Consider the following 25,082-nt stretch of genomic DNA (forward strand, 5'->3'; position numbering starts at 1 on the left):
CTACAGGATCTTTGGAGGCAAAATTTGGACTGGACCTCTCCAATACCAGAGGAATTCTTAAGTAAATGGATTAAATTTCACAAAGAAATATTGGAGAAGCCCACTATACAAATAAAAAGGCTAGTAATGCCTACCAAGGATCAAGTAGAAATCATAGGGTTTTGTGATGCCTCGGCCAAATCTTATGGGGCATGCATATATGTAAGAACCTTTCAAAATGGAAAGGCTACCATGAACCTGCTATGCAGCAAATCAAAGATAGCCCCGATCAAAAATGAACTCACAATTCCAAAATTAGAATTGAATGCAGCGGTGTTGCTTGCAAAATTATTTGACAAGTTAAAACAAATTTTGAACAATATACTAATAACTGATGTATACTTACTATCTGACTCAAAGGTAACTTTGTGCTGGATAAAGTCAAAAAAAGAATTACCTGTTTATGTCAAAAATAGAGTACAGATAATACATAATTTAACTAGTAATTGTATTTGGAGCCATATTGGTGGAGCAACCAACCCAGCTGATACCTTATCTAGAGGCTGCAGTCCTCTTGACCTCGCAAAAAATGACTTGTGGTGGCATGGCCCAAGTGACTTTCTGGACTCTAACTACCATCCCCAGCCATTCACAGTCACAAACAGCACAGAAAACATCAATGAGACTGTCAGCAGTCATCTGGCCTGTTTGATTGCTACACCAAATGAGCCAGAACTACTTAAAAAATACTCATCGTGGATAAAGTTACAAAGAGTAGTTGCTTGGATTCTGAGATTCTATAATAATTGTAAAAATTCAAATAATAAAGCTAATGGCAATCTCTCTGTAAGTGAAATCCAACAATCTAAATACAAAATTGTATCACTCTTGCAACATGAGTATTTTAAACAAGAAATACACTGTATAAAGAACAAGTTACCTATTAAGAGTAATTTAAAAAGTTTAGTTCCATTTTTAGATGCAAACAATGTACTAAGAGTGACAGGAAGATTGCAAAATGCAAATATCACATATGCACAAAAGCATCCAATGATTTTGCCCAAAAAATGTTTTGTGACTAGTTTAATAATCCAATATGAGCACAAGTCCTTATTACATGGTGGTTTAAAAGATACCATGAGCAGTCTAGCTCAGACATACTGGATTATTAACTGCAATAAAGAAGTCTCTAAAATAATAGGAAAATGTGTCACTTGCTATAGATTTAAAGCTCAAGCTGCTTCTCAGCTAATGGGGTCTTTGCCCTTCAATAGAGTAAATGAGGCAAAAGTATTCGATGTTATTGGAATAGATTATTGTGGTCCTTTTAGCATCAAACAATCTTCAATAAGAAGAAGCATTGTCACAAAAGCTTATGTCTGTGTATTCGTGTGCTTTGCCACTAAAGCCATCCACTTAGAATTAGTCTCCGACATGACCACCCCAGCCTTCATTGCTGCATTAAAAAGGTTCACAGCAAGGCGTGGATATCCATCAAAAATCTTTTGTGACAACGCCAAAACCTTTATTGGAGCAGACAATTCTCTTAAAGAACTTTCAAATTTAAGCTCTAAAGACCATCAAGATTCTGTCATAGACTATGCAGTATCAAAAAATATAGACTTTAAATATATTCCTAGCTATTCACCTACATTTGGGGGCCTCTGGGAGGCAGCCGTGAAAAGCTCAAAAAAGCATTTTAAGCGGGTCATAGGTAACAGTTTATTTACTTATGAAGAATTTAATAGTATCATAGTGACCACAGAAGGGATTCTTAACTCAAGACCAATAACGCAAATGTCTAGAGATCCCACAGACTTTACATACCTGACCCCGGGTCACTTTTTAATTCAAAGACCAATAAATGCCATTCCTGAGCCTGACATAACATCTATACCTCAAAATAGGTTACGCTTGTGGCGCCGTTGCGCACAAATACATCAACATTTCTGGAAGGCTTGGCACAAACAATATTTAAGTCTATTGAATAACAGGCCTAAATGGCATAACTCACAACCTAACGTTGTATTAGATAACCTAGTGCTTCTTAGAGATTCTAGATGCAGTCCATTGCAGTGGCCAGTAGGCAGAATCACCAAAATTCATTATGGCGCTGACAAAAAAGCAAGGGTGGTAGACTTGAAGCTACCTACTGGTAACATTACTAGTAGGGCCATAAACAAAATTAGTGTCTTACCTATTGAAATGTAAATCTATGCATGTTCATGATAACTTGATAATAATATCTATCATTCTGTTAAAATTAAATGTATGTGTTAATTATTTGAAACTTTGTAATCTGCATTTAAAAAATGTACCTAGCTTGTAATGTTTAAGAAAATAGTCTTCAAAGTTTAATTTTGTTAGTCAAATGTAGTTATGCTTAAAACTTTAACAAATGTTATTTTTTAATGAATATCTAATAATTTAAAACCGGATCTCTATGTGAAATTTGATCTCATGTACTTATAAGGTAAATGTAACTAACTATAACCAACCAGGTAAATGCTACTGTAACTAACCTTTTATTATTTTTATAAAAGCATTTCTTTACTTTGTTTATCTGTAATTCTGCATTAGCATTAGTTCCAGGGCTACTTAACTTTAAAAAACTGTATAATGGTAAAACCATCCCCCGGGATTATGTTTCTGAACGCAACCATAATTGACCGAATGTTTTCTATTAGTTTATCCATTCACTAACTCAATCACTCTCTTCTTTCTCAACAACTCCCACTGTTCACATCGCTCTGTAAATTAATTTTGTTTTCATGGAAAATACATAATTTTCTTTAATATAAAGTGACTTTTAATCATCCACCAACATCATCGCCACGCCATATCATTGTGATTGACGTTGCTTGTCATGCCTTAAACATAACAAAATTCGCAATACATTGCGCCTTAGAATAAACTTCACAGTGTATTAAAAATCAAACCACAAGTTATTTTTTAAACTCGCTGAATCGCTGTTGATCAGTATGAGGAGTACATCCTACAGTTTAATTTTTTTCTCATATTACAGGCCACACCCGGTATACGCTAATGTCTACGTAATTTACTTTATACACTAATATGCGAGTACGAACGAGATGCATAGAAAGTAAGTTACGCACACGCTAGCGAATATGTCAGTGTGGTAACTGTACTGTACTGTTTATGTTTACAGTGAAGCAACCCTACGTTGTAAAATAAAAGCAGCCAGGTGGTTTACCTAAGGGCAGCGTACGCTTTATTATGTTGTTTTATAGAATATTTAATAAATCTTACCGAGACAAAGCATAGTTTAGCTTGGAATCATTTTTCTAAATTATTTCTTTGAGGGAATCTACGACGTAGTTAAGTAAATACGGCCCGATTCCAACTTTAAGAGTCATCAAATATTACGTCTAGATACGATATGGATTAGATATGTCAGTATGTCAGATCAGATGTCAAAAATGTCGTTTCTTCAAACAAAAAAGGCACTTTTGACACAGACATATCTAATCCATATCGTTTTTAGACGTAATATTTGACGTATCTTAAAGTTCGAATCGGGCAGATAGTTATTATCAGTGATCGGGGATTTGGTTGCAATGCCGCAGGATCTAGTAGAATTTTTTATAAGCCCGCAATATGGATTGAATTTTTCACAAAAACGCTATCTTAATATTTTTGAAATACAATTACCTAATACTAAAAATAATTCATAACAAAAAAATGGCGACTAAATCCCCGATCACTGGTTATTATGTAGGTTTTAGGTGGGCATTGTCGTTCAGGGAATTGACTTAGGTAATTAAGTTTATTAAATAGATACTTTGGGCGCATCTCTTTAATTCTTCGAAAATATCACTAGTATTAGAAGCAAGGTATTCTCTGGCAACAATTTCTGAGACGTCTGTCAGTTCGCTTCAGTACGGCTGACATAAACGCTAGCGTGAACGTAACTTTCTATGCATCTCGCTCGTACCGACATATAAGACATATTAGTGCAAGCGAGATGTATAGAAAGTAACGGCGCGATTTGGGAAATGAATTAGAGATTAACTAGATAAGATATAGTAAAGATATGTGACGTCCCACAGATAAAGGTACCTTTTGGCGATTGGCGCTTACGCTATTATTAACGCCGCTCTAATATTATTGCGGCGTTGTGCGAGGTAAGCGCCGGCCGCCATAGGGTACCTTTTTCCATGGAACGTCACATATCTTCACTATTTCATAATATATCTAGTGAATCTCTAATTCATTTCCCGAATCGCGGCGCTAGCCGCCATAAGGTACCTTTTGCAGTGGAACGTCACATATCTTCACTATTTCATGTCTATTGAGTGTCTAATTCATTTCCCAGACATAAGTTTTCAGAGACAATAAAATATGACATTGATGCATCAAGGCGGTTTGTTAAAAAGGGCCTACCGTAAACGCGAAAATCGAAATTTAGTTATCTACCTCTTTATCGCTCGAATACGCAAGAGTGATAGAGAGGTTAGATAACAATATTTCGATTTTCTTGTTTCGAGGTAGACCCCCAGATTGTGACGGACAGTGGTAGTGGCGCCCCCTACGCAGAGTTTTGCGTAATATTCCCTATTAGGAACTTATTATTAATTCAGCACTCCGTTTTACAAAAAAGTGATTCTGGAAGAATTATACCTTGGTATTATTTATGCCATTTTATGCCAACAGGTAGTTGGAAAAGTACTATATTTTAACTGATAAAATGTTTTACAAACTTTAATGAATATTCATTTCATCGAACTACCTATACGTTGGTTTTGATTAAATGAATGCTACATTGAAAATGTATATTTATAAATAGCTCAAATAACTTTATTCAATTCCTGAAATACTATTTCAAATATTGCATACTTATGTAATTAAGAACGATTCAACGAACACCAAACTGAAATGAAACTCTCGGCCTTTACATATAATTTATTAGATATTTATTTTCCTTTTTGTAAATACATTTTATTATTAATATCGGGAGAGGAAAATGAGAACTACGTTTGTTTGAAAACGCGATTTCGTTTAATATAATTTTATTATCATTATCAACAACCAACACAAGTTTAATGGACAAGTAGGTATTAATAAGACCGTGGACAAAAACCGTCATTTTTAGGGTTCCGTACCCAAAGGGTAAAACGGAACCCTATTACTAAGACTCCGCTGTCCGTCCGTCACCAGGCTGTATCTCACTAACCGTGATAGCTAGACAGTTGATTTCACAGATGATGTATTTCTGTTGCCGCTATAACAACAAATACTAAAAACAGAATAAAATAAAGATTTAAGTGGGGCTAATACAACAAACGTGATTTTTGACCGAAGTTAAGCAACGTCGGGCGGGGTCAGTACTTGGATGGTTGACCGTTTTCTTTTGCCGTTTTTTGCATTATGGTACGGAACCCTTCGTGCGCGAGTCCGACTCGCACTTGCCTGGTTTTTTATTTTATTTTATACTAGCGACCCGCCCCGGCTTCGCACGGGTTAACAAATTATACACAAACCTTCTTCAAGAATGACTCTATCGATAGGTGAAAAACGCATGAAACTCCGTTCAATCGTTTTTGAGTTTACCTATCGCGAACATACAAACACACAAACAGACAGACGCGGCGAGGGACTTTGTTTTATAGGGTGTAGTGATAGTGATTATAGCAATGCTACCTATACAGGGTGATTTCGGGGTCGTGATCCAGAACCACTTTTTCTGACTCTGTAAATGATCCACATTATGATATGGTAGTATTTGATTAAAATATAATTACTTGAATTATTCTTATTTTTCAAGTAAAATTAATGTTATACTAAGTAATTATGGTCACCCTATGACTTTTGACATACGCTGTATGGAAAGCGACAAGACGTCACATTGAGTAGGGTCACCAAATTGTGTGCAAAAATGTTTTTTCCTACTTGTCATCTGGAAAATAATCATCGTTATTGGTGATAAACAATAATTAACAACATCATTAGGCTCATCTTTGGATTCTGTATGATGTCTGGCTCTCTTGCTCCACGACCCCGAAATCACCCTGTATATTTGCGGGACAGTTCTGTTGCTAAACAGTGATGTAAGTACCTAATATAAACTAAGTCATTACTCGAAGCATGGTGTGCACAACGTAATACCGTTCTGCTAATTCTGAGCCAATTCTGATACAAATATATAAACATGACTGGAAGTGACACCATAATAGGGGAAAGTGTGACAAAGACATTGGGTAATTCCGGACACTAAAGTGTTCAAAGATTTTCTTGTTGGTTCTTATTGTTTTCAGTAAAATATAATGTCGTGTTTACGAATTTATACATTGCACGGGCCGGTTGCCGAGCGGTGGTGGCCGAGTGGATATGACGTCCGACTTTCAATCCGGAGGTCGCGGGTTCAAATCCTGGCTCGTACCAATGAGTTTTTCGGAACTTATGTACGAAATATCATTTGATATTTATCACTAGCTTTTCGGTGAAGGAAAACATCGTGAGGAAACCTGCATACATCTGCGAAGACATTCAAAGGTGTATGTGAAGTCCCCAATCCGCATTGGGCTAGCGTGGGGACTTATAGCCCAGGCCCTCTCGCGCATGAGAGGAGGCCTGTGCCCAGCAGTGGGACGTATATAGGCTGAAATGATGATGATGATGATGACGGGCCGGTTTCGGCAATTCGACGACTGGCGCCTATTTTTCTGAAGGGGTGAGGGTAGGCTAGTCCACCCAACCCAGAAACTCCTCAAGGAATCCTATCAAACCTTTGCAGTTTAAAAAAATTAACTAATGGATTTTGATTATTGCTGCGATTCCTGTTTTCGTAACTATGTACTCCATTTGATGCCTGTTTTTTCCCCAAACATCATTGGGTGGTTACGGTCACAAAGCATTTTCTTTTTTTCGAAAGATTTTTTGATGTCTGTTTTTTCCCCCAACACCATTGGGTGGTTACAGTCACAAAGCATTTTCTTTTCTTTTGAAAGATTTAATACTTGTTGATTATAAACTAGTTTCACTCCACTTTTCCCTATATTACGAACGGATAAATAAAATACGTACCGTAAAACGGGGTGAGTAGGTTTCGCGGGGAGAGTTGGGTTATGAATGGGGAGAGAAGGGTTGAGAGGGGGGTGAGAAGGGATTTTAAGGCTACTGCTACAAAAATAATGTATTCCAGTTTAAAATGGAGCTATAGTAATACGCATAATAAAAAAAAATCGATCCAACAATCTTCCAAAATCACCTTTGTATGAAAACCCCTCTCACCCCAAATACGAGGCACTACGGGGTGAGGTGGGTTTTACTCTTTATCGTCAAAGTTATGAAATGGAACTACCCAAAATAAAATAAAAACTAAAATACAAACGTCCGGAACACTTACTTTATACACCATTCAGTTTTCGTATGTAAAAATAAAATGTTATCGAGGTTTGAATTTCAGTTTTGACCCTACTCACCCCATTTTACGGTACCTATTAATTAAAACACTTAGTAAGTTGCACAACAAAGGTGTTAAGAAATTAGTTCAGCATTATCGTCGTAAAAACTATTTATATTAGCTAGGTAACTTGCGGCATGCTATAAATGTTAATCCATTCAATACAAAAGTTTCCAGCAACCGAATGTTTACGGAAAAAAACTCTTTGTTTTAAACTTCTACTTTATTCAAAACTATTCGTTCGCAGATTTATTCTCAGTATCTGGAACGAAATATTGTAATCCTGTATGATTTTATAAATTACTTTGATGGATTCAATGTTTGAGGCACGAATTGATAAATTATGATTGATTATCAGATGAACTATGGCTTATCATCCGTCTGACCCTGAGGACCGCACCGCCATTAGGGTTACCCCTAACAGTACCCTATCGACCCTAAATCAAGGGTGGCATGGTAATAACTGTCTTGGAACTAAAGTATGTAAGTGATATATATTATTCAGTTGTTTGTAAGTTTGCCCCGATAAGTCCTCCGTAGTTTATCAACTAGGGTGAGCACTCGGAATTGATCAGTGGTTCTTCTAAGTAGTATATTTAATTATGTAGGTATGTATAATTTAAATTAATTTAAGATATTTGTTCTGTATAATCAAAGGTGTAGTAAGTAATTTGTAGATATATTATATCTATACATACCTATAATGATTTAAGTTGAGCGAACATTTCTTATAATAATTATATTGATAAAACAAAGCAATGCGAATAATAATTTATTCAGAATTATTATTAATTAATTGAATCAGGTATTATTACTATTAATTATGTATGATCGTTGATCGAAAAATATTTCTCTTTTATTAAACTAAATAAAAATTCATATAAACAAAAGAACAAAGTAATAGGTACCTACTTTTTTTAGTTAATTAAGTGTTTCGATAACAAGCCATTGTTGCTTGAATTATATCTATGTATGCAAATTAATATAAAAGCTCTTTTTGAAAACATGTATGCAAATTAATATAAAAGCCCTTTCAGAAAACCTGTAAAGTGACATTCAATCGAATCTGTAACTATGTAAATTACCTTCGATGTTTTTGACGTGATAGATAAAGTTCGTCGGAAAACAGGCGTTTAGTGGAGTGCCGGCCGTTTTTTATTACTTTGAAGCTTATTTTCACATGGTTTGGCTGTAACAGCCAGACGGCCACTCTATAGGATTTTTGCATAACCTTTAGCCACCAACATGTCAAACCTCCCATACAACCATTTCCAGTCGCCGTTACGACGCGGTGTTGACACATCTTGTGTCGACACCATCTGTTTCGGTCACAATTCCAGTCGCAGAGTCGTCGCCGTGTCGACACAGTTACCAGAAATGGGGAAGGGTCGACACATGACACAAAGTGACATAAAGTGTGGTCGCCGTGTGCACACATTGTTTCGGGTTTGCGACTACTTTATGCCAAAATCATTCGTTCATTCGTTCATTTTGTTCCTGTCAAATGGAAACTGTCAGATGGAAAAATACTTAAATAAAATAAGTGACATTAATACGCCATCTCTTAAACGGATTACAAGACGTAATTATATATTGTTTGCATTTATATTACAATATGACTTAAATTATTATGGGGAATTAAACTGCTCGAGTGATTTGATAAACTAAGTGTAATATAATCAACGCGCCACCACATTGTTTTAGTTTAGCCGGAAATGAAATTGTTTACTTCTCAGTGCCTGTGTTCATAACTATATTATTTGAAGCATTTTTAGTACTTCGATGCGTATACTATACTTAAATAACAGAAATAACGCATTACATACTACGAAACTTGTTAATTATGATGTATAAATATGGTTCAAGGCTAAGAAATATTGCAGTCACAAATGTTTCGACTTTGTGTCGACTCTGTGTTGACACATGACACGCGCTGTCAAAAGTAATAACAAAGTTACTGGTATGTTACTGGATTTGCAAAATGGCTCCTTGTGTTGATTTGTTTTCAGATATTCTCAAAGTGTAAAAATGCCGTGGTCAGAGATGGGCATTAATCGATTAACTGTTTATTCGACTAATTAATGGAATAAAAAAAGTTAATTCTCAAATTTTAATCGCGATTAGTTTAGTCGACCTAACATAGATTGAAATTGAATTAATCTGAATATTAATCGAATAAATTATCGATTAAATCTCGATTGAAAGTTGACAGGGGGCCATTTTTGTACGTAAAAATAATAGAAATGTCTTGCATGCAGATGGTAGCAAAACACTTTGTCATAAAAGTCGAGATGGGTGTCGATATATAGGTTTTAGGGAGTGCCGATTTCGAAAATAATGACCATTTTGGAATCCGAAATGGCGGCCATGCACTGTGTCATTAAAGTCGTCATGGATGTCGTTTTATACGTTTTAGGGGGCCTCAATTTTGAAAATGATGACCATTTTGGAATCCAAAATGGCGGCCATGCACTATGCCATAAAAGTCGTCATGGGTGTCGTTTTATAGGTTTTAGGGGGCGCAGATTTCGAAAATGATAACCATTTTGGATTCCAAGATGGCGGCCATGCACTATGTCATAAAAGTCGTCATGGATGTCGTTTTATAGGTTTTAGGGGGCCCCGATTTAGAAAATGATGACCATTTTGAAATCCAAAATGGCGGCCATGCACTATGTCATAAAAGTCGTCATGGGTGTCGTTTTATAGGTTTTGGGGGGCGCAGATTTAGAAAATGATAACCATTTTGTATTCCAAAATGGCGGCCATGCACTATGTCATAAAAGTCGTCATGGGTGTCGTTTTATAGGTTTTAGGGGGCGCAGATTTCGAAAATGATGACCATTTTGGATTCCAAGATGGCGGCCATGCACTATGTCATAAAAGTCGTCATGTATGTCGTTTTATAGGTTTTAGGGGGCCCCGCTTTCGAAAATGATGACCATTTTGGAATCCAAAATGGCGGCCATGCACTGTCATAAAAGTCGTCATGGGTGTCGTTTTATAGGTTTTGGGGGGCGCAGATTTCGAAAATGATGACTATTTTGGATTCCACTTTTATGACAAAATACGTAGCTGCCATCTTGGATTATAAAATGATCATCGTTTTCGAATTCTGCACTCCCTAAAACCTATAAATCGACATCCGTGACGACGCAAGTTATCTTTATTTTCAGATCTAACAAATTGCTACAGAATACAAAGGACAAAAAAGAAGCGAGGAGGTAATGAAACATGCAAAAATACAGATGATTCCTCGACGCAATTGGGTGATTCTTAAATTGTGTCCAGATTTTTTTTGTCATAAAAGTTTATATTTTTCACATATTACTAAATCTATGGCAAAAGTTATAATATTGCAATGGATTCCATCGCATGTAGGTATAAGTGGCAATGAGACAGCTGATGCATTAGCAAAACAGGCATGCAGCGATGGCATTGAATTTCACTTGAAACATTATATGGGGGCAATAATGACTGTTTACATTTAGTCAAATTAAAGTGTCGCGAATTGTGGAAGGAATATTTCGACGAGAGATCTAGGGACAAAGGTATTTGGTATAAGACAATACAGCCACAACCTTTAATTCTCCTTGGATTGATAATAGTGTGTTGTGTAGGCAGGATCTAGTTTTATTATTGAGATTGCGCTCTGGACACATTCCATTGAATAAGTTCGCCTACCTCATGCGTAAAGTGAATTCGGAATTATGCACCTTATGTAATCGCGTCGAGGATGTGTATCATATTTTAATGGAGTGTGTCCGAAATGAGCGACTTAGAAGACAGATATTTCATGACAATGACAGTTCCATTGGGTTATGTAATACCTACCTTTCGAACCCCATGTCTGAGGTTGTTGAAAAGGTACTAAATATTGTTAAGTGCGGTCTGAGGGACAGAAATGTGTGATGTAATTAAACTAGATGTAGCTATTTACTTTCTTTTAACTTTGTTAATTAAGTCTGTTTTTATGGGGTGACATATTCGTTCAATCGAAAAAGCCCCTTAACAAAGGAAAAAAAAAAAAGTTCCGTGACATTTCGACCTTGTAATTTTTTAAGTAAATGTTTTTGTTTATCTATGAGGATCTCACTAGAATAGTATAATCAAGGTATGTTTATATTTGATGAATGAAATAGTAACGCAAAAAAAATATATATTTGTGTCTTATATTCCTGCCGAAGACTTTTATTTTACCTTTTCCTTCTACACAAGTTTGGCCAAGTAATAAGAATTTAGGGCACTCAATTTTATTTTCACTTCTACAACAGTAAAGCTACGAGGCCATGTTTTGGTATCGTTTTCGTATAAATTCGCAGTACCAAATTTAGTTAAGGTATCACATTGACACCATTCCGAAGTAAAAACATATAAACTTATTAAAATACTTTCTTTTAAACTCCTCTTCACGCTTAAACTGCTGAACAGTTTTAATTTAAATTTGGTACACATATATTTTGAGTCCCGAGACAGGATATAATAAGTTATCTCAAAAATCACCCTTTAAAGGTGTGAAATGAGGTGTAGGGGGGAATTCAGAATTGACTTCTTGAAGTTAATACTGTTTAAGTTTAGGTTTGAAGTCATGTTTTTTCATCATTTTTAACTAAATCAAAGATGTAGACCATCCCAAATTTCATATAAATCGGTTCAGCGGTTATTGATTTCCCGTACAAATTTCCACTGCACTTTTCACACCTTCAAAAGATGATTTTGGTTATAAGATCTATCCTATGTCCTGTTCCGGGACGCAAACTATTTCTATACCAAATTTCAACGAAATCGGTTCAGCGGTTAAGCGTCAAGAAGAGTTTCAAAAAAACCGGCCAAGTGCGAGTCGGACTCGCGTATTAAGGGTTCCGTACATTAAGTCCGACTCGCGCTTGACTGCACATTTCTAATAGGTTTTCCTGTCATCTATAGGTAAAGAACTATTTTGTGTATTCAGACGGACATACATACAGACGCACGAGTGATCCTATAAGGGTTCCGTTTTTTCCTTTTGAGGTACGGAACCCTAAAAAGATTTATTTTTATTTTGTTGAATGGTGTCAATGTGATATCTTAAATGGATTCAGCACCCCAGATTTATACGAAAACGATACCAAACACGGCCTAGCACCTTCACTGATATAGATATATCAAGATAAAATTGAGAGCCCTAAATAAACTTTCAAGAGCGGATATCTCAAAAACTATTCAACATATCGAAAAAATTGACGGAATAAACTTGTAACAAATTAAATTACCTTTCATTTTGTATAAGTGGCCATGTCGCTGAGATGCATAGTTTCCGAGATATAATCGAAAAACGGGAAAATGGGACCTTCAAAGCCCCCTCTCTCCCCCCCGCTCAAGGGCCGGGGACTTTTGATATGTTCACCTCCTAACTTGTCAAACCAAGTTACGGAGTCAAAAATTGTGTTCCGAGCATTTCCCTCTACAACTTTTGGAGCATTCGTTGCCTGACCTAAGTAGCTTATTGAATTTCTTTAAAAACTTTTCTGTAAAAGGTTGACGGGTGTTGGGTGTTTATATGGTTTCGGTCGATTATTATCATTTGCATTGCCCATGATAACTTACTAGAATTACGAGCACACGAGACACTAATAGTAGTTTGACAAACCTTGGTTTTCAAGAGGTATTTTATATTGACATTTGCTGTCACAAATTTGCTGTCAGATTTAGTCGCAAACCGCACGCAAAGTGCACACAAATGTGTCGACACCTTGTTACGGAAAAGTGTAGACACGGCGACGACACTTTGTTTCGAAACAATTCTAGACACATTGTGTGGACTCTGTTACGACACATCTGACATTTAGTTACCACTTTGTGATTCTGCGACTGGAATGGTTATATGGGCTTGCCAAGAGAAATGCAATTTTGATATGTTATTAAAATACCCACAACCACTACCTATGCCACTTGTTGCCAAATAAATAATTATGAAAAGTATTAAACCTGGATTTACATTACGAAATTGATTTCGTGACATTAGTTTTACCAACAGTTTCACGTGCAATTTAATGCATGTGTTAATTTATGAAAGCATATAAATTTCATGCCCTGCGCGATTTTTTGGTAAAATTTGTGTCATGCAACTAATTTCGTAGTGTAAATGTGACGTGAAAACTAGTGCCGCGAAAGTGCCTGCGCTGTACGGACGTGTAACAACTTCGATCGTGATGGGGCCATGGTCACTGCGACACTGTGAATTTCACGACACTAATTATTTCACAAAATTACTTTCATATATATCGAAACTACTTTCGTCAAACTGATTTCAACATGCATGTCACTAATTTCGTAATGTATATCCGCTTTAAAGCACCAAAACTATTTGTCTAAAACCCGATTAGGGGATCGAACGTAAGAGGTAAAGCCGGCCAAGTGCGAGTCGGACTCGCGCACGAAGGGTTCCGTAACATTACGCAAAAAACGGCAAAAAATCACGTTTGTTGTATTTATTTTATTCTGTTTTTATTATTTGTTGTTATAGCGGCACCAGAAATACATCATCTGTGAAAATTTCAACTGCCTAGCTAATAGCTATCACGGTTCATGAGATACAGCCTGGTGACAGACAGACAAACAGACGGACAGACAGACAGACAGACGGACAGCGGATTTTTAGTAATAGAGTACCGCTTCTACCCTTTGGGCACGGAACCCTAATAATTAGTCCTAACCAAGAGTCCTGCTTGTAATAATACTGTAATCGCTTCCATAACTAAATTATCCGTGTAGGAATCATAATGCCGATAGTAACGCGCACTAATGAGACGGTTAACCGACCGTGCAGATGTAGCTTGTGTATTTGTCATGACAAATGACACCGAGAATTTGTATGGCTCGATGTACCTAAACTGCATGGATTAGTAGGAATTGGCTGAGTGGATAAGAGACGTATTAATTAGACGTATTAAGAATCTCCACCCCCCCCCCCCCCCCCCCGCTCCTTGCATCGTATTCCTCAATATTGAGGGTCGTGACCTCCCCTAGAATCACTTTTTCTATCATGATCTTTCTCCATCTGTTTCTGTCCTTGACGGTGTGGAGAGCCACGTGAACTGTGGAGTCAAGAGCGGTGCGGATCTGGTCAGACTAATCACACCAAGACTGCGTCCACGTCCAGGCCTTTTCCCATCCACTTTGCCAGTCACAAAAATCTTTTCTAGGTTGCCACTGTCATTAAGGCGACGGTAGCGGTGGGTAAAATATCAGATTCTGTCAATTTACCCCATTTCACACACAAGCGCACTTCACGCACACTACCTCACTTTACTGGGACAGGTCAGTGACCCATCATGTTTTTTTAAGATTGGACTTTTAGTTTAGTATTGACCACTAGCCTCCTTTGAGGGTAAAAGCATTCCATTTAAAGATGAAAGAGAAACAATGCATTTAATCTTGCTTTCCTTGTCTGTTCATGTCACACGTGACATTACGCAAAAAACGGCAAAAAATCACGTTTGTTGTATTTATTTTATTCTGTTTTTATTATTTGTTGTTATAGCGGCACCAGAAATACATCATCTGTGAAAATTAACCTATTTAATTCATTTGATTGTTGACTGTTTTACTACCTACTATTGCTTTGTCGAGATACGCGTTTTGTACAATTAAAGCGAATAAAACAAGATGTCATTAAGTCAGATGTAAAATGTTATTTACTACTCTATACGGTTTTTCATAAGGTGCAAAATCCATTCAATAGGAATTTAAATAAATAAAGTTTCAGCAGGGTGGCAATTCCATTTTGGCGGATAAAGCGAAACAGAATAGTTCTATCGAACCTGCTTACAAATTTTCACGAGAATCAGTTGAGAAATGTGATCTGCAAAGGAGAACATACAAAAGCATTTTGCCCAAGCTGAAACGGAGACCTTTGCTAACGCTCGGCCAATGATGGTTTAGGTACACCTATAAAAAATGATTGTCCCTGCTGTAATTTTAATATCTTTATATTTCAACCGGTATAGTTTTTTTTAGTTACCTTCAAAAATAATCGGTATCGCTAAACAATAGCGGTACCTTACTACTTATACGTTCACGAAATCGGTATCTGCATAACTTGATTGTTAGTAAACTAACCTGGAAAATAATCTCAAAATCACCGAAACATTTATGTACAGTCACCTGCAATAATATGTTACGTCATTAGCGCCAACTTTGCCTCCAGGGAAACTTTGCCCAAAACGACAATTTTAAACAAATTCGTTAATGTAGAAAAATTGATAATAGTTATGACCACCCTGCTGTTTTTAGTAGAAAATTGGTTATATTTCTGACAAAGTATATGCCAAACTTGTGCATAACTTGACTTGGGAATTTTGAGTTTGAGCGAGTTGTCTAATATAGGGTATATTTCGGCGGGCAAAAAATTGATAAATAATGAATGCAAGTAGAAAAAATTGAGAACCCTTTGACAAATATTTCCGGGTTTCAGTTATAACACATGAAGCATAGATTATGTGTATTGAGATTTAAACTAATAAGGCCTAAATACACAAAAGTTTTAGCGGTGGGTAAAGTAATCCGGTAATTTGGCATCCATACCAACATTGCCCACCACCAAAAACGGATTAGGGTTGTCACTTTCATCTAATTTACCCAACTTCGCAAGTAAAAGAAGGTTATGTTTGTACACTAAAATAAGTTTATAAATATATACTGTATTTAATTCGTCTTATTATCCTTTATTTAGATGTTTTATCCCGTTAACGAATGAAAACACAACAAAAATCATATTTTTGGTCATTAAACTATTGTAACAGATTTTCTCAAAAGTGACCCTAGCCTTTGTAAAATGCTTAGGCGAGCCTTATTTGGAAATGGGCAAAAACGGGTAGGCTTGCCCAGCAAATTTATTTAAAAGTGTTTACACTTATCGTTAAGTTATTAACAGGGAATGGTAGGATTGCCCAAAACCTTTAAGTGATCCTTAGACATCATCATCATACGAGCTGTATTTGAATACCAAATTGACGTGGGCAATGTTGGCGAAAACCCCGGATATTTTTTATTTTATTTTTTTATTTGCCCGCCCTCTAAAACGCAAAAAATGGGTAAAAACACGATAAAAAAATGTTTTCTTCACATAAACTGATGCGTTTGATCACAATGGACGTGCTGAGCAAAAAAAGTCATATGATGTGTTTTTTTTTGAGAAATTCGTGTTTAAAAAAAAAAAGCGGGCAAAGTTGGTGATAATGAGTAATGACGGTACCTACTCTTCGAAGGCCGCAAAAATATGTGACATGCTCTTATGGTTCTACAAATAAGATCGTGTCAGATATTTTTGCGGCCTTCGTTGTGTAACATAAATTGCAGGTGACTGTACATTTGGAATAATTATTTTATTTAGTTTCAACGAAAGTTTCAAGTTTAGTACGAAAATACTTCAGATATGCAATATGCACAAAATGTAGACCTAATCGAAATAAAACATTGCTTTTTATAGTCAATTTATAAAACATTCGATACATAGGTATACATAACAATAACCAGGCCACAACGCTATTGGCCTGTAAGCTTCATCTCGGTCTCCAAAGCCGCAAAAACTTGCTAGTACTTAGTGCTGGTCTAGCCTTTATTTTTTCTTGAAGATTGTCAGAGAACAGCACGTACACGCATTATACATATAGACGGAACGAACGGCATAATCATAATAATTTATTCGTCGCAATCCATGGTATTACAGATCTAGTTACAAGACTTTCAGGTATTACTTATACGAATTACATAACTCTTCCTGTTAATAGGCAATATTTTAATATAAAAGTTCTATAATATAATACAAGATTACAGTTGTCATCAAAATTCATTGACATACAGAAGTCAAATACGTTTTTAAAATGACGCAAAATGATACCAGCATAATAAAAATTGATCCCAATCAGTAAAGATGAGTCTTTAAACTTTTTTCATTTTAAGCGAGTTTTGAAGGAAGATAATACTTAAATTCGACTGTAATCGTATTATTTTAAGATAGTTTACTGCGGTTTTCAACAATAACGACCCGTAAATAACAGCAAATGAAATTTAAATGAGACGCGAGCTGATATTTATGTACCCTATTTTTTGAAATACATTTTATCTACTGGTATGCTTTCTCGTGTGCGTATATGATTTAATGTCAATATAATTGTCAAAAGCAAGAAAATCAAGCTGTCATTTTCATTTGAAGAAGTACACGTGTGCTCCGGTGTAGCCCCAACGGGCATCTGACTTGAAGAAGAATTTTGAGTGATGTCGTCAATGTATGGAAATTGTTCGAAAGTTTACATTTGAGATTGAATTTCTGTGTTGTCTTTGTGAGTAAAAATATAAATCGATAATAAATTGGTAGCTGAATTATCTAGCTTCCAAAATCATACAATAATTCAATTACTGTCAAAGACAAAATTGTTTTGCTTCTGTCTCAAACGGAACTCCATATTTTGATTTTTTGATACTTTTAGTGTCGATTTGTAGAGAATAACAGCAAATTAAAAATATAATGGCATAAAGAGTCGGTACACGGTTTCTTCGTGAATAAATTTACGTGTAATTTAATGCAATTATCAAACATTTATTGAACAAATTATGGTTACAAAGTGAGGTCTAAATCGAAAACGTCATATACCGGCCCCTTAAGAATCTATGTTAATTTAAAGTTATCATATTTAAACAGTTATACACTGTATATTTATGCACTCAAACTTCGAGTCTGTATAAGTAGGTATTGAATTTGTAGAACATTTGTTAATACAAATAACGTTAACTAGCGTTTGCACGTAGAATGATTTCCGTAATGAAAAATAATCTTATGTCTTTCCCCATTATTCAACACACTGAAGAGAGCCAGAGCTACTGTTTCTTTTATAATATCAGTAAGGATACCTACGTACCTATATTAGTAAGTATGGTTTAACACAAATAGTCGTATGCTAAGCGGTAACAACGTAATCATAAATAGGTGACCGGTGACTAAAAGTAAAAACCGGGCATGTGCGAGTCGGACTCGCGCACGAAGGGTTCGGTACCATTACCCAAAAACGGCTATAAAATCACGTTTGTTGTACCGAAGCCCCACTGTCTAGACAGTTGAAATAAAAAAAAACAAAAAAAAGATTTTTCTACACAATAGTGACTGTAACTCATGAACCGTGATAGCTAGTCACGGTTCATGAGTTACAGCCTGGTGACAGACAGACGGACGGACAGACAGACAGACCGACAGACGTTATAGGGTCCCGTTTTTACCCTTTGGGTACGGAACCCTAAAAATCCTGCTTATCCCACTTGCAAGCGCATTCATAAATGCCCTAATATATGACAAAATATTTCATCAAAATATTTGTCTGTAATTAAGCAGGTGCTAGGAAAACCTCGCATTGTTCCATTGAAATTTTAATTAGCAACTTTTGCTGCTGCGGCCGGTTGCGTTTATGCTAAGCCACGAGTTTAGTGTGCCGTTAAATTTAACTAATTGAATTTAAAGCGCATTTTACGGCTCAACGGTTAACGTCGGTCTACAAACGGCGAATAGATTTCCTCCAATTTGTTTTTTCTTATTTAATAATTTACAAACCTGGAACAATACTATTAAAGCTATTTCCACAAAAACTGTTAAACTACACAAAGTATAAATAAAGATTTTGGATGCTCTTGAACTAAAATGATAAATTCAATTCAAATTCTTGTAGGTGACCTTTCATTAAATAACTTACTTAAGCTTATTATGTCTGCCTACAATATTAGATTTTGGGTATATTGATTAATGGAACTCTATCCCGTGAGTTGATAGACATTGAATCTAAATAGTTAAGACTAATATTAAATATTAGATGTTACTTGACTACTATTTGACCTTACTACGCTGCGCTGCTTAAATTAATTTTATCTCGCCTTGTAAATTCCAGTTTTTGTGTAAGGTATGGTGGGTTAAGACTATCACCGGGGTAAGACTATCACTTGTATGGAATCCCCATATTGTTTGTCTTGCCCCGAGCAAAATGAACTATGTTAGTCTTACCCCACGTTACCTTAATTCGAGCCCATTTCAATATGAGTAGACTAGATTAGGCCAATTGTTAAAGATTTTAGCTTATCCTAAATCAAGAAAAAAATGAAACGTGAAAACGAGTTGCCTTGGGAACTTTTTAATAAAAAAATATTCAATCACCGTGCCTTAAACTTTCCCGAATAATGTCCTGGCTTAATAAAATGTAGATGAAGAAAATACGTTTAAGGAAACTTTTTTTCTCTGTAACACCGTAGGGTGAAAGTCTATTATGTCACTTTTATGATGCAAATGCCATGGAATGCTAAGTTCTGATTTAATCAAGAGTCCCCAAAAGTTTGAGAAGCGCTTTCGAATAATTAATTGTAATTTTTCTACACGATAAAATATGATTAAGTGGATTTTCCTTCGTTATTCTGGATAAAATTACCTTTGCGACTGAGAAATCTTTTTCAATTATTAATAATAAGACTTGGCGTCTGGCGATTTAATCTTGATTTCTATTCTAAGTACCTCAACAAATAAAATGTTTTATAAATTGTACACGAGCAGATAGGCACGAGGCGTGTATTAAAATTTGATTACCAAAATTAATGTGAATTCTGGGTATTCGGGAATTCCCGGCGATGCAAAATAAATTTACTTTAGCTTAGAAAAAGTCCTAAGACGGTTATTTTCGTATTTGCTCGCTGCCCGCTGCCCTCTGCACTCATACACTGGAGCTAGAGAAGACCTGCTGTTGCAACAGACACCCGATGCAACAGCGTGGCTCAACTGTTTAAATGTTGACTTATAAACTTTTAGAAATGTATTCCTTTGGACCCGTTTTATTATTTCGCGATAAAACTGTAAAATTGTATCTATGCCTATTTTGTAAAAAATGCCATACGATTAAATAAATATTTTGGTATTTGATATTACAACTATCTTTTGCAATGTGCCGTCCGTAGATCGCACTAAAAAGTGCATTTCCACATTCCAGTTTAAAACATGAAAAAATACGATGTTGGAGACCTTTCAAAGAGACTCAGGGACGCAAGTGGGGACTCAAGAGCTGGCAGTTACCTCGCTCAACGCTTCAGTCTGGCAGTTCAGCGGGGTAACACAGCCAGCATCTTGGGGACCTTGCCGCAGGGGCCTTTTTTAGATTTAAGTAGTTTATTTTAGTTTTATTTTATTTTAGAATAGTTTGTATTTAGTTTAATTGTAATTTTAAGTTTTTTGACATGTGTTTATTTATTGTTTTTTGACATGTTTTTGTACCATATATATGAATAATAATAATATCGTAAAAACATCACGATTTTTACTTCACCAAATGCAATATACAATAAAAAGCTTCTAGTGTACCTGAAGTTTATAGTACATTGTGCAACGTGGGTGTAAGTGAAATATTGTACGAGAGTCTATTATATTCACGACAGCCGTAGGCTGGAGTGAATTAAAGATTCGAGTAACAATATTCTTACCCCCGGAGTTACACACAATGTTTTTCATCACACTTGAGAAGAAATAACTAAATACTAAGCGAAATCATTCTTAAATACGGTGACCTTTCAAACATTCGTCCGCCATATTGAAATTTTTAGCAGTGTCGGCATCGAAGGCACAGACCCATCTTCAGCCACAATTTTGCATAATGTTTTAAACGGCTATTAAATTAATCAATTAAATATTTTAAAGCATAAGCAAAAATATTAAATAATAAACGTCGATATTTTAAAAGTATAATTCCTTTATACCTTGACTTTCACAAAGTATTTTACTTATAATCTACATGGTTCGTATGAATTAGTGACATAATAAAAATAAAAGCTATAACTCCCTAGGGAGTTATAGTTTTTTTTACCCAATCCATAACTCCCGCGGGAATAATATAGGCCTTTGTCCTTCAGTACACCTGCATGAAATAAGGTATTTTTCGAGCAAGTGTGATGAAAAAATACAATTGATGTGAGAAAGTGTAGAAGTTGGTTATGAAAGCACAGCAACGTCTGTGTCTAGACTTACGAATAATTAACAAAATAAAATAAAAACTTCAACTACTACTACTAACTAAAAACTCGGCACCTTAAGAGCCTATTATGAAGCCTACAGTCCTAATTTGCCTCAAAGTAACAAAGCTGGCCAAAATAATAAATTAAAACGCCGATATTCATATCTTCAAAGGACCACTTATTCAATAGGTATTCGAGGAATAAATCTTTGGACGTCCTTAACAATGGTAAAAGTATAAAAGAGACGTTTTCAAACGGCGAAATTACTCTTCCAAATTGGAGAGGTACACTGTATCGTTTTGTCAATATTACTTTTTTGGGAAACGCGAAATTAAAATGTTTGCTGTTTACGCTTTGGTTTATATTTTTATACATTTAATTTTATTTTATCATCATCATCTTCCTTGCGTTATCCCGTCTTTTTTGCCACAGCTCATGGGAGTCTTGGTCCGCTTTGGCAACTAATCCCAAGAATTAAGTAATAAAATTAAGTAGGTAAATATTAGGCTAAGGCTTTATTAGGATTAGTCCGGTTTCTTCACGATGATTTCCTTCAGCGAAAAACGATTGGCAGTACATAAGTTCCGAAAAACTCATTGGTACGAGCCGGGCTTGAATACGAGAGCTCCGGATTGAAATTCGCACGCTCTTACCGCTAGGCTACTAGCGCGTTCGATAGCAGCGTACATGATAAAATCAGGTAGCATATAGGAATTAAATAAATAAAAATGTAGTACTGAACACATGCTTTCCAAGCCAGAATTACAAGTTTCATAGCAGAGCAGGGCACTGTCAATGGAACTAACAAGATAGATGTATAAAGTTGTTGGTTTTAATTTGTTGTTGCCCACGCGGTAGGATAAAAAAAGTCAATATATTATAATGGAAGATACATGTACACGTATGTAGAAGTTTAAAATATATGATTATTATTATTAATATGTACATTTAATTCAAGCAACATGGCTCATAGGGCTGTGAAACATACAAATTTAAAAATTAAAATACAAACTAGCTTAATTTAAGATATTACTAAAATAACGTGTCTAATATGTTATGATTAGATTAGATTATTTATTTCATGAAATAAATTACAGTACAACTTTGCCTGAGCCAAAATTATAAGAATTTACATTACAATCGTCTAAAACTAAAAATTAACATGCAGGAATTCCATAAAACTATTATATAATTTAATATTTATCTCCCAATAATTCGTAACATCTGTCATCCCGATAATTATTTCTCTTCGTTTGACGTTTGTCGATGTATGATTGTCATCTTGGCAAGGCACTCTACGATGACGAGAAACATTACCCTTAAGCTCGCCATGACGGCATCCTAATTAAACCGTGTTACAGACGTCACAGTGCCCGATTCGAACTCTAAGATACGTCAATTAATAGATCTAGAACCGAACCATTATATAATTTAATATTTTATCTCCCAAAAAGGACCGTCAGGGTAGAATTCAAAAGAATTCTAAATATGAAATATATCTATCTATGAAATAATTTAGTAAACTTCACTTACCTTTATCAACACCCACTTTCGTCCTCAAGCTGCACACTGGCCTACTCTCAGTTTATTTTTCTCGTTCGTATTGTCCTTCCTCCCCCTCCTCCTCGTACTAGTCTAGGAGATTTCACACACACCTATGTAGATGTCAAATGTCAAGACAAACAAAATGATATTTCATAGATACTAATTAAAACAATACTATTTTCCCGCCTCAAAAAGAAAGATAAGACACGGTATGCGGTGGGAGGATGGTAACATTAATTGCATGCATAAAATAAAGCACTAACGGCTCGATTCGGAAAATGAATTAGATTTCTACTAGACTTCAACAAGTTACGATACGGATAATTTAAAGATATTTGTAAGATAGATATGTCAAATTTGACGTTTCCGCGATTCTGGAGGTCCTCTTGAACAATTTCGACAAGTTATGACTTAGATATCCAAGTCACATCTAGTCGATATCTAATGTAGATCTAGTTGATCTCTAAATCGTCTCAAGATCTTGTGATTATCTCGATATCCGAATAGGCCTGTAAGTCATTATATCGCAGATTAGCAAATCAATATTATTTTAATTAATATGGATTTCTGCAAAGTAACGCCTGATTTAATAAATAATATTACATACATATTACGGGGTCCCTTTGTTTCCCATAAAGTTTTAAGTCATAATGTATTGTTTGTCATATTATCGTTAGCATAAAACTGAAACCGTTAACTTTTCAGGATTTTCGTAAGGTTATTCTGTAGATAGGTTAGGTTAGGTTAGGTTTGTTTTATGGCAATCCTGAAAAGTTACGCGTTTCTGAGAAAAATCAATTATGTCTAACGAAAATTCGGACAAACAATACATTATGACTTAAAACTATTTGGGAAACAATAGAGACCCACATATTACACTTAAGTTCCGAGAAACTCATAGATGCGAATCTCAAAATAATATATCTACATAATTATAATCATTTGGTAGAGTTCACTCACCTAAACATTCAAATTAACCGGTCCAAATGCCATATTACTCGAAGTTAGGCATGAAACTAATTGACGGTTCCCTACTGAGAATGCTAGTGCAGGATTCAGGCCTAATTGAGTTCTATAGTGTTGCTCCAGAACGACAACTTGACAGGTTTGATGTGCACCGTACGAGTTGATATCGTCAGAGACGACTGAATAAGGACTGCTTGTCATGGTATTTTAATGTACCCTTTCACTGAGACGGATCCTAAAAATGTGATTGGATACGGTTGAAAATTTGGCGGCGTTCTATTGATTTGTGACAGGCAGTTTACATACCTCAGCAAGTAAAAATTAAATATTTAGACTTGACTTATGTATTCCAATATAATATTAAAATCTTTCGCGTTTTGAACACATATTATTAACTCACATGACAACACAACACAACATAACATTGACAATAATTAACATTATGTGTAGTGGGTGGTTTGAAAATGTGATGTCTACCCCAAACTTTTCCATACACTTTTCGTCGGGTAGTTGCACAAATCTCTGTTTTGACATTTCGCTGGGACATCAGTCAGCCGCAACCACGACCAGTGAAAACTGTGTCGAAACGTCGGTAAATAAAGGTACCTAATTGAATAAAATTCGCGTTAGATCCGTCTATAAATGTGAGTTAATATTATGTATTCCATTTAGCATTAATCAAATGGATACGCATTAGGCTATCCCTGTCAGTATTGGCATATATAAGGGCTAATGGTGTTTTTTAAAAGCTACCTTCTATTATAAATCCACCGTGTAACTTACCTGAACTGCTGAGCTACACTCGTAACTGTTTGTCGTAGTAATTTGCTAGAGGAAAACGAATATTTAACTTAAGTAATTGAAATTCTCGTTGCCAAAAATTTAAAAAAAAAATTGTTAATGTAATTGTAGGCAGGGGAGCCCAATAAGGAATTTTTGTAGTTACTTGAGCGTGTCAGATGATTGATATTTTGCCACCCGACAAGTGAATTCTACCTTAACCATTTTAAGCCGTCTTTGTTAGCCTGTCTGTTGGTTAGCATATTTTTCTCGGGCAAGACGTACTAAGAAACTAGCTAAGAAAGGCAACAAGATTATTTCTCAATATCTGAAATTAACATATACGTTCTATTATCACGAAATTAAAGACAAATGAAAA

At 35.6% G+C, this 25,082-nt stretch overlaps 1 long non-coding RNA gene across 1 annotated transcript in view; it reads left to right on the forward strand.

The window, feature by feature from the left end:
• The window catches only part of LOC134802917 (uncharacterized), a 428,476-nt gene that overhangs the window by 83,651 nt on the left and 319,743 nt on the right, over positions 1-25,082 (forward strand). The gene's annotated exons all lie outside the window — the stretch shown is intronic.

This window comes from Cydia splendana, chromosome 2 (genome assembly GCF_910591565.1).
Source record: "Cydia splendana chromosome 2, ilCydSple1.2, whole genome shotgun sequence".
NCBI lineage: Eukaryota > Metazoa > Arthropoda > Insecta > Lepidoptera > Tortricidae > Cydia > Cydia splendana.